This window comes from Diceros bicornis, unplaced genomic scaffold (assembly GCF_020826845.1).
Source record: "Diceros bicornis minor isolate mBicDic1 unplaced genomic scaffold, mDicBic1.mat.cur scaffold_117_ctg1, whole genome shotgun sequence".
NCBI lineage: Eukaryota > Metazoa > Chordata > Mammalia > Perissodactyla > Rhinocerotidae > Diceros > Diceros bicornis.
In genome coordinates this window covers 1,240,470-1,253,471 of record NW_026691040.1, presented here as the reverse complement: position 1 = coordinate 1,253,471, position 13,002 = coordinate 1,240,470, and positions in this window count along the sequence as shown.

Sequence of the window (13,002 nt, the reverse complement as noted above, 5' to 3'; positions counted from 1 at the left end):
GTAATGGATACAAATGCACAAAAATTAGGTTAGATATTATATCAAAAACATAAAATGTGGGAGGAGGGAAGTTAAAGAGTAGACCTTTCAGCAGAAGTCAAATTAAAGAGACTATCAAGTTAATATAGATTGCTATATACGTATGTTACTATATATGACCCCCATGGTAATCACAAACGAGAAGGCTATAATAAATACACAAAAAACTAAGAGGAAGGAACCCAAACATAATACTAAAGAAAGCCATCAAACCACAAGGGAAGAGAGCAAGAGAAGAAGAAAGAAAGGAACAGAGAGAACTACTAAAACACCAAGAAAAAAAGTTTAAAAATGGCAGTAAGTACATACTTATCAATAGCTACTTTAAATGTTAATGGACTAAATGTTCCAATAAAAAGGCATAGGGTGGCTGACTGGATAAAAAAAAAAGACCCATATATATGCTGCACACAAGAGACACACTTCAGACCTAAAGACACTCACAAACTGAAAGTGAAGGGATGGGAAAAGATACTCCATGCTAATGGCAATAAAAAGAAAGCTGGGATAGCAATATTCATATCAGACAAAATAGACTTTAAAACAAAAACTGTAAAAAGAGACAAAGAAGCGCACTACATAATGATCAAGGAAACAAACCAACAAGAGGACATAACACTTGTAAATATCTATGCACCCAACACAGGAGCACCTAAATATATAAAGCAATTATTAACAGACATAAAAAGAGAAATAGACAGTAACACAATAATAGTCGGGGACTTCAACACTCCACTTACACCAACGGATAGATCATCCAAACAGAAGATCAATAAGGAAACATTGGCCTTAAATGACACTAGAAGAGATGGACCTAGTAGATATATACAGAACATTCCATCCAAAAACTGAAGAATACACATTCTTTTCAAATGCACATGAAACATTCTCCAGGACTGATCACATATTAGGCCACAAAAAAGTCTCCATAAATTTAAGAAGATTGAAATAACACCAAGCATCTTTTCTGACCGCAACGGTATGAAACTAGAATCAACTATAGGAAGAAAATCAGGAAAGCCACAAATATGTGGAGATTAAACAAAATGCTACTGAGAAATGATTGGGTCAATGAAGAAATCAATGGATAAATCAAAAAATACTTGGAGACAAACGAAAATGAAAATACGACATGCCAGAATTTATGGGATACAGCAAAAGCGGTTCTAAGAGGGAAGTTTATAGCAATACAGGCCTATCTCAACAAACAAGAAAAATCTCAAATAAACAATTTAACAATGCACCTAAAGGAACTGGAAAAAGAAGAACAAACAAAGCCAAAATCAGTAGAAGAAGGGAAATAATAAAAATCAGAGCAGAAATAAATGAAATAGAGACAAAAAAAAATAGAAAAAATTAATAAGACCAAGAGCTGGTTCTTTGAAAAGATCAAAAAAATTGACAAACCTTTAGCTAGATTCAGCAAGAAAAAAAGAGAGAAGGCACAAATGAGTAAAATCAGACATGAAAGAAGATAAATTACAATGGACACCTCAGAAATACAAAAGAATATAACAGAATACTATGAAAAGCTATACGCCAACAGATTTGACAATGTGGAAGAAATGGATAAATTCTTAGAATCATACAATCTTCCAAAACTGGATCAAGAAGAAATAGAGAATTTGAATAGACCAATCACCAGTAAGGAGATCGAGAGTGTAATCAAAAACCTCCCCAAAAATAAAAGTCCAGGACCAGATGGCTTCCCAGTGAATTCTACCAAACATACAAAGAAGACTTAATACCTATCCTTCTCAAACTCTTCCAAAAAATTGAGGAGGCAGGGAAGATCCCTAACTCATTCTACGAAGCTGACATTACCCTGATACCAAAACCAGACAAGGACAACACAAAAAAAAAAAGAAAATTACAGGCCAATATCACTGATGAACATCGATGCAAAAATCCTCAACAAAATACTAGCAAATCACATACAACAATATTTTTAAAAGATTATACACCATGATCAGGTGGGATTTATTCCAGGGATGCGGGGAAGCTTCAACATTTGCAAATCAATCAACGTGATACACCACATTAATAAAATGAAGAATAAAAATCACATGATCATCTCAATAGATGCAGAGAAAGCATTTGACAAGATACAGCATCCATTTATGATAAAAACTCTGAATAAAATGGGTATAGAAGGAAAGTACTTCAACATAATAAAGGCCATATATGACAAACCCACAGCTAATATTATCCTCAATGGTGAAAAACTGAAAGCAATCCCTCTAAGCACAGGAATAACCAAAGAGGTGAAAGATCTGTACACTGAAATCTATAAAACATTGCTGAAAGAAATTGAAGAAGACACAAAGAAATGGAAAGATATTCCGTGCTCTTGGATTGGAAGAATTAACATAATTAAGATGTCCATACTTCCTAAAGCCATCTATAGATTCAATGCAATCCCTATCAAAGTTCCAACAACATTTTTCACAGAAATGGAACAAAGAATCCTAAAATTTATATGAACAACAAAAGACCCCGAATAGCTAAAAGAATCCTGAGAAAAAAGAACAAAGCTGGAGGTATCACACTCCCTGATTTCAAAACATACTACAAAGCTATAGTAACCAAAACAGCATGGTACTGGCACAAAAACAGACACACAGATCAATGGAATAGAATTGAAAGCCCAGAAATAAACCCACACATCTATGGACAGCTAATCTTCGACAAAGGAGCCAGGAACGTACAATGGAGAAAGGAAAGTCTCTTCAACAAATGGTGTTGGAAAAACTGGACAGCCACATGTAAAAATATGAAAATAGACCATTACCTTATACCATACACAAAAATTAACTCAAAATGGATTAAAGACTTGAATGTAAGACCTAAAACAATGAAACTTCTAGAAGAAAACATAGGCAATACGCTCTTCGACATTGGTCTTAGCAACATATTTTCAAGCACCATGTCTGACTGGGCAAGAGAAATGATAGAAAAAATAAACAAATGGGACTACATCAAACTAAAAAGCTTCTGCACAGCAAAGGAAACCATCAACAAAATGAAAAGACAACATAACAATTGGGAGAAGATATTTGCAAACCATTCATCTGATAAGGGATTAATCTCCAAAATATATAAAGAACTCATGCATCTCAACAACAACAAAACTAACAGCCCAATTAAAAAATGGGCAAAATACCTGAACAGACATTTCTCCAAAGAAGATATACAGATGGCCATCAAGCACATGAAAAGATGTTCAGCATCATTAATTATCAGGGAAATGCAAATCAAAACTACAATGAGATATCACCTCACGCCCGTCAGAATGGCTATAATTAACAAGAGAGGAAACAACAACAAGTGTTGGAGAGGATGTGGAGAGAAGGGAACTCTCATACACTGCTGGTGGGAGTGCAAACTGGTGCACCCACAATGGAAAACAGTACGGATATTCCTCAAAAAATTAAGGATAGAACTGCCATATGATCCAGCTATTCCACTGCTGAGTATTTATCCAAAGAACTTGAAAACACCAATGCGTAAAAATACATGCACCTCTCTGTTCATTGCAGCGTTATTCACAATAGCCGACATGTGGAAGCAACCTAAGCGCCCATCAAGGGAAGAATGGATAAAGAAGATGTGGTATATATACACACTGGAATACTACTCAGCCATAAGAAACGATGAAATCCAGCCATTTGTGACAACATGGATGGACATTGAGGGTATTATGCAAAGTGAAATAAGTCAGAGGGAGAAGATCAAATACCGTATGATCTCACTCAGTAAGTAGTAGATAATAACAACAAACAAACACATAGAGACAGAGCTTGGATTGGTGGTTACCAGAGGGGAAGGAGGGAGGGAGGAGGATGAAAGGGATGATTAGGTACATGTGTGTGGTGATGGATTGTAATTAGTATTTGGGTGGTGAACATGGGAACATGATGTAATACATGCAGAAATAGAAGTACAATGATGTACACCTGAAATTTATACAATGTTATAAAGCAATGTTACCACAATAAGCCAAAAAAAATTTTTTTAAACAAAAATAAATTAAAAAAAAACATATTCTCTAGTAAGTTGCTTTGTTTCCCTCATCACTTGTATTAACATATATAACACGCAATTTTGCAGGTGCCTGTGCATTTGTGCATGCATAGAGGTAATGTATTTCCGTGTCTATATACGTAATGTTATCAGACTCAATTTAATAGCTATGATTCACTATTACAAACAGTGCTGTTACAAATCATTTTGTACAGTATAGTAAATGGTTGAGAGCATGAACTCTAAGGTCAAACTGCTTGGATTTAAACCCTGGTCTGGTCAAGTACTGGCTGTGTGTCCTTGGGCGTATTACTCAACATCTCTCTTCTTCAATTTCCTCTTATGTAAAAGGTAGATTATTATAGTACTTATATCAAAGGGCTGAAGAGAGGGTTATTTATATAAAAAGTATATAAACGGTGCATGGCATATGGTAACAATTTGCTACAATAGAGAATGAAAAAACAGAGGATGTCAATGAAGCCAAAACTTTGTTCTTTGAAAAGATTAACAAAAGGGACAAAACTTTAGGTAAACTGACCAAGAGAAAAAGATAGAAGGCTCAAATTACAAATCAGTAATGAAAGAGGGAGCGACCCTAACGACCTCACATGACTAAAAAAGAGTCTAAATGAATACTATTAACAACTGTATGCCAACAAACTAGATACCTTGCACGAAACGGACAAATTGTGGGGCCAGCCCAGTGGCATAGTGATTAGGTTTGTGTGCTCCACTTTGGCAGCCAGGGTTTGTGGGTTTGAATCTCAGGAGCGGACCAACACACTGATCAACAAGCCATGCTGTGGTGGCATCTCACATACAAGGTAGAGGAAGATGGACACAGAGGTTAGCTCAGAGCCAATCTTCATCAGCAAAAAGAGGAAGACTGGCAACAGATGTTAACTCAGGGACCAATCTTCCTCACAAAAATTAAAATAAAAAAATAAAGAAAAGGAAAAATTGCTAGAAAAACATACTACCAAACCTGACTCAAGAAAAACTAGAAAATCAGAATATACTATAACAAGTAAAGAAATAAAATAATCAAAAACATCTGAAAAAGTAAAGCTCATGCCCCACTGGCTTTACTGGTGAATTCTGCCAAATATTCAAAGAAGAATTAACTGCAATTCTTCATAAACTTTTCTAAAAAAAATAGAATAGGAGGTAACAGTTCCCAATTCATTGTATGAAGCCAGTATTATTCTGATACCAAAAAACAGACAAAGATATTACAAGAAAAGAAAACTATACAACAATATTTCTCATGAATACACACACAAACATCTCCAAGTTACTAGCAAACTGAATCCAGTTTATGAAAACTGTATATGAAAAAGATTATACATCATTACTAAGTGAGATTTCTCCCAGAAATCCAAAATTTATTCAACATCTGAAAATCAGTTAGTGTCACACATCATATCAATGGAAAACATGACAAAACCACACGATCTCAATAGACAGAAAAAAGCATTTCACAAAATCCAACACTCATTCATGATAAAAAACATTCAACAAACTAAGAAGAGAAGGAAATCTCCGCAACCTGATAAAGGATATCTACAAAAATCCCTACAGTTAACATTATATTTAATGGGCAAAGACTGAATGCCTTCCTCCTATGACTGGAGACAAGACAAAGATCTGCTTTCACCAATTCTGTTTAACACTGTACTGGAGGTTCTAACCAAGGCAATTGGGGAAGAAAAAGAAATTTGAAAATATCCAGATTGGAAAGGAAGAGGTAAAACTATCTCTATTCTCAGATGGCATAATCTTATGTATAGAAAATCCTAAGGAATCCACTAAAAAATTATTAGAACTAACAAATGGATTCATCAAGGTTACAGGACACAGATCAAAGTAAAAAAACCAATGGTATTTATATACAGTTGCAATGTACGATTAGAAAATAAAATTACGAAAACATTTTCATTAATAACATCCAAAGAATAAATGACAGGGATAAATTTAAGAAAAGATGCAAAACATACTCTAAAAACTATGAAACATTGTAGAAAGTAAATGCAATCTAAACAAATGGAAAGACATTCATGTGTAAGGATCAGAAGACTTAACATTGTCGAATGGCAATGCTCCCTAAATTGATTTTCAGATTCAACACAATTACCATCAAAATGCCAGCTAGTGGTTTTTGCAGAAATTGACAAGTTGATCTTAAAGTTCATATGGAAACACAAGGGACCCAGAGTAGCCAAAAAACTTAGAAAAAATAACAGAGTTAGAGGACTCACACTAGCAGATTTCACAATTTCCTACAAAACTACAGTTGTTAAGACACTGTGGTATTGCCATAAGTAGACATATAGCTCAATGGAAAAGATTTTAGGTCCAGAAATAAACCCTCGCATTTATGGCCAGATGATTTCGAGTACCAAGACAAATCAATGGGGAAAGAATCATCTTTTTAACAAATGATGCTGAGACAACTAGATATCCACACACAAAAAAATGAATTTGGACACCTTTCTCACATCATACACAAAAGTTAACTCAAAATGGATCAGAGAGCTAAATGTGAGAGCTAAAATGCTAAAACTTTTAGAAGAAAATATAGGAATAAATCTTCATGACTTTGGATTAGGTAATGGATTCTTAGATATGACACAAAAACACAAGCAACGAAAGAAAAAGTAGATAAATAGGACTTTATCAAAATTAAAAACTTTTGTTCTTTAAGGAACACAATTAAGAAAGTGAAAATACAACCCACAGGATAAGACAATATTTGCAAATCATATATCTGATAAGGGACTTGCATTCAGAACATACAAAGAGCTCTCACAAGTCAACAATAAAAAGATAAATAACCCAATTAAAGATAGGCAAAGGATTTGAATAGACATTTCTCATAAATAATATACAAATAGCTAACAACCACATGAAAACATGTGCCATCACCACTAGCCATCAGAGACACACAAACCAAAACCACGAGACACGCTTCACACCCAGCAGATTGGCAATAATCAGAAAGACAGATAAAAACAAGCGTTTGGTGAGCATGTAAAGAAACTGAAAACCTCATATACTGCTGGTGGGTAGAGAAAACAGTCTGTCAGTTCCTCAAACGGTTAGACGTAGAGTTGTCATATGACCCAGCAATCCCTCCTAGCCAAGAGAAATAGAACACACATCCACACAAAAACTTGTACGTGAATGTTTACAGCAGCATAATTTATAACAGCCACAATGTGGAAGCAACCCAAATGTCTATTAAATGATGAATGGATTTATCTATTTATCAATAGATAATAATATTTGACTTATCTATATAGTGGAATATTATTTGGCAATAAAGAATAAAACGTAATTAAGTGTTGATCTATACTACAACATGGATGAAGCTCCAAAACATCATCCTTAATGAAAGAAGTCAGTCACAACAGACCACATGTTGTAAGATTCCATTCATATGAAACGTCTGGAATAGACAAATTTTGTGTGGGACGAGGGTATGGGGTTTCTTTTTTTATTAACGGTACAGGGTTTCTTTTTTGATTGATGAAAATGTTCTAAAATTACATTATGATGATAGCTGTACAACTGTGAGTATACTAAAATTAATATAAAAATTCAATTGTATACTTTAAATAAAGGGTGAATTGCATAGTATGTGAATTATATCTCATTAAAGCTTTTTCAGAAAGCATCTGCTATAGATTTGTGCCCAGCAACTTGGCTGTTTTGTATATTGCTTTCAAATTCTCATTCTTTCATTGCTTTTTGTTATCTTAATATGTTTACTAGGATCACTAGCCTAATGTTAAATAGAAACAATCATCAATGGTCTTTCTTCAGTCCTCATTTTAAAGGAAAATTTCTAACCCTTCACTGTTAACTACTATGTTTGCCGTAGATTTTAGGAGATACCCAACTCATATCTTACATCCTCCATAAAGAATTTTCAGCGCATTCCAGCCTTGAATCATGTCTTCCTCTTTGTGTGCCTTTGGTATTTATTGTCTGCCTCATGGATGTAAAGATAAAAATCTTTTGTGTTCTAATATTGCTTAACATGAAACAACCTTCGAAGAGTAAACCAAATGCTTGTAAAACTTCTCAGATCATAACAGCATAGAATGAGCTACTTCCCTTTAAATGCCCACACCAGTCACTTAGGATATAGCACTGCACAGATTTAAAACAGCTTTTGCATGATTATCAATTATATTTTATGTATCTTTTATGACTGGATCTTATTTCTCTGATCAAGCTCCTAGTGGGCATGGACTATATTTGTTTGTATTTCCATGAAGTTTTACAATAAGTCCTCAATAAATATTGGTCAAGTTGATGTAATATAGTCCTTTGAAGGCTGGTATTACCATTACCACCCCAGTGTTTTCTATCATATCCAGCACTTCCTCCATGTCTCTACAGGACACACATTATTTTCGAAGGTGAGGGAATATGGATTGAAAGCATTGGATGAATCAGTGTGAGCCTGGGAAGGGAGACTCTGCTGTACTTAACAATTCGTACAACTTCAAAGTCAGCAGCAAAACAGTCTTGGAGACAAGGGCCTGTAGAACGCCCATTTGGAAATGGGACACATCTTTGTTTTCCTTTTGTGGTTCTTTTTTAAATTTGACCGTTCTGTTTTAATGGTCAACAGCTTCAGCTCCAATTTTGTGCAGCAACAGAATCAAAGCAATGTTAAGAAGCTATTCTTGAGGTGATTCAGGCCTATACTTCTCATTTTGAAGGTGAACAAAGGAAAGAATAAATCATCCACCGAGCTCTTGTAGTGAACTACTGCAGCTAAACCACCCCAATTGTGCTCTACTGAATGAGCGACAAAACTACTACCCACCCGCTTTACTTTCCCTCTCCCACTCAAGACGTTTCACTTAATGAACTGGTTGAGGAGATTTGAATTGTTGCCATTCCCTGGGCTGCTGAGTTAAAAATACCCAGGCTTTATGAATAAGAATTATACAGCTAGATTTTCTCAAGTCTGCCAGTATCACCATAAAAATGTGAATAACATCTTCAGATCAAATAGTACATAAAGGAAACTTTAGCAATAAAAATTAATAGTGTATCCACTCACTGCTTTATGGTCTGCTGCTTACTGAATTAGTCCAGTTGCCGAGGATAAAATCATAAAGCTTACTAAAGAAAAATAACATAAAAACGTATTTGTTTATGATCTTTCAATACCAAGAGAGGAATCAAATCTGTGATTTGAAAACCATTTTTCAGAAATATAGTGGAATATGGAATAAAAGGCAATTTACCCTTCCTCAGTAGGGTATAAGGTATTAAGACTGCAGGAATAAGGCCAAGAAACTCTCCACCATGTGCAGTTTTTCAAGGTGAAAGAAAATCCTTGTCAAACTCCAGCAGTGAAAAGAAATGAGGAAGGATGATTAATAACACTGTTGGCAGGGCAAAATAAACCTTGAAATCTAAACAATCTTCCATCATACCGAAAGAGCATGCATCTATTGTCTCTCTGCATTTTAATTGTTGGTTTGTTATTCCTAAAGTACTGTGGCATCCTGTTTAAATGTGTGCAAATATTTCTCAGCGTGAAAGCAGAAACATGGAAATTGTTAGTGAGCCATATAAATATCCGATAGTTCATATTGCTCTCAAGTACATATAAATCCTTTAGCTTCTCCAGCGTCATTTAGCAATTCCTAAAATCTACATTGCTCACCCACTGTCTCACATAGTTATAGGTGTGAGTAAAGTTTCTAGCTACATAAACTAAATATCATGGCTGTGTGGAATGCTCTCCTCTGCAGCATTACTTGGATTACTATGCCTATCCTTAAACAAACAAACACAATCACAAACATCCTCCCCTGAAATAGTTCACTGATTAACAAACTCTTAAAAATTATTTTTCTTTTTTATTTTTGATTTATAGATTTTGAGGGATGATAAATTGTGTCTTCTCTGAAATAGGATACTTCTGTTCCATTTGAGATTGCTCAAATTTGAACATTTATTTTTCCTAGTAAGAAAATTATAAATAGCCAAAACTTGGAAGCAACCCAAGTGCTCATCAACAGATGAATGGATAAAGAAGATGTTTTATATATATGCAGTGGAATACTACTCAGCCATAAAAAAGATGAAATTGTGACATTTGTGACAACATGGATGGACCTTGAGGGTATTTTGCTAAGCAAAATAATTCAGATGGAGAAAGCCAAATACCATATGATTTCACTCATATGTGGAAGATAAAAAACGATCAAACACACACACACATAGATAAGGAGAGTAGATGGGTGGTTACCAGAGGGGAAGTGGATGGGGGGAGGGCAAAAGGGGTAAAGGGGCACATATGTATAGTGATGGATGGAAACTAGACATTTGGTGGTGAACACAATGCAGTCTATACAGAAGTTGAAATATAATAACATACATCTGAAATTTATACAATGTTATAAACCAGTGTAACCTCAATAAAATAATTTTAAAAAAAGAAAATTATAGTAATAGTAGGAGAGAACCCTCACCCTCTCTAATTGTACAAGTTAGGGTAACACTAGCTGTTGTTAACAAGTGTATCCCCAAATGATCTAAACGCATTAGATTATTGTGTTTTTCACACCACATTACCGGACAGGGGAATGTGTTGGCGGGGCAACTTTCATCCACACAATAATTCAGGGACTCATGTTCTCAGCAGCTCAGCAGTCTTCAAGGTCACCATTGATTGTCTCCAACCCAGCCAGCCTGAAGAGGAACAAAACAAGGAGGACTGCATGGAAGAGGCCTTTAGGAACCAGCACTAGAAGAGGCATGCAATTCTCCTCTCGCATTGTACTGGCTAGAATTCAGTCACATAGCCACAAATACCTCCAAGGAAGGCTGAGAAATAGCCTTCCTATGTACCCAGAGAGCAAAGGGAATGCATATTTTGATGAACAACTAACTAGTTTCTTCTTTCACAGTTAAATAACTTAAACCCTTGATACTTTTTAACTTGATGAAAAATGAATGTTTATATTCCATTAAAACCCAACCAATTAGGTCATTTATAAATTAGGCATAAATTCAGAATACTTTATCTGATGTAACACATTTTATGATGCATTATATCTATTTTTTAGGTAAGAAAACTTGGGCTCAAATGAGTCTCATGACTAAATCTAAGGTTACAAGTTGCCTCATCTTTAGGTCTAGCTCTTTGGCTGGAAGATTTCAGCATCTTCAGTGAAAAATCAAGAATACTAACAAAGTAGTGTCTACTTTGCATCAAACCTACTTATTCATTTTTCTTTCCATCGATACCTTGTGCTAACTTAAGCCAAAACTCACTGTAGAGGTAATAAATGTATTATAGAAATTGAGAATATATGTGAGAAAGTGACCAATATTTCAGATACATAATATGCGCTCAATTACATGTTTTAAACATTATTCTGACATTTTAACAAGGGAAAATCCAGACTCAGATTATTTCAATGGTGAATTCTTCAAAACACTTAAGGAAGAAACAATATCAATTACACATAATATCTTTCCAAAAATATAAGAGGATAGAACACTTTCCTCTTATACTTTTGTGGGGCCAGCATAACGTCAATATCAAAAGCAGACAAAGATATCACAAGAAAAGAAAACTACAGACTACTATCCCTCTTGAACACAGACACAAAAATTATTAACAAACTATAACAAATTAAATACAGTAATGTATATAAAAAGGATAATATGTCATAATCGAGTGGGTGTATGGGTATATCTTGGAAATGCAAGGCTGATTCAACATATAATCACTCAATATAGTTCATCACATAAACACACTAGAGAATAAAAACCATAAGATCTTTTCAAATAATGCAGAAAAAGCATTTTATAAAATTCCACATCCATTCATAGTAAAAACAAACAAACAAAACCCTCTCAGCAAACTAGAAATGTACAGGAACTTCCATTAACCTAAGTAGCATTTAAAAAAATTTACAGCAAACATCATATATAATGGTAAAAGACTGAATGTTTCCCCCCAAACTTGGGGAAGGCAAAGATCTTCACCTACTCCTATTCAACATCAAACCACTAAGACAAGGAAAAGAAATAGGCATACACAATAGAAGGGAAGAAATAAAACTATCACTATTCATAAACTACCTGATTATCTACTTAGAAAATCCTTATAGAATCTACAAAAAAAAAAAAAAAAAAGAGAGAGGGGACTCTTGAAACTCTCAGTGAGTTTACAAAGTCAAAATTATAGAGTCAATACACAAAGTTCAATTTTTTTATATACTAGCAATAAACAATTGGAAATTAAAATTTAAAAAGTAACAAAATGAAATACATAGTTATAAATTTAACAAAATATGTGCAGCACTTGTATGCTGAAAACACAAAATATTGATCAAAAAAATCAAAGGGAACCTAAATAAGAGAAATAATGTGTTCATGGATTAAGAGATTTTATATAATAAAGATGAAGATTCACCTCAAATAGATAGACAGATTCAATACAATCTCAGTCAAAATCCCAGCAGGATTTTTTGTTTTTTTGTCAGCAAGCTAACTCTAAAATTTATATGGAAAGACAAAGTAATTAGAATTTCCAAAACAATTTTGAAAAAAAGAACAAAGTTGGAGGACTCACGATACCTAATCTCAAGGCTTAATATAAAGCTACACTAATCAGTGTGGTATTAGAGAAAAGAATGACACACAGATCAATGAAACAGAATCAAGTCCATAAGTAGATCCACACCTATATGGTTAATTTATATTTTACAAAGATGCAAGAGCAATTCAATGAAGAAATGATAGTCTTTCAACAAATGATTCTGAAACAACTGGACATTTTATTTATTTATCTGTACTTCAATTTATATCTCACACCTTGTACAAAAACTAATTCAAAATGCATCATGGACCTAAATGTAAAATATAAAACTATAAAATTTCTAGAAAAAAAGT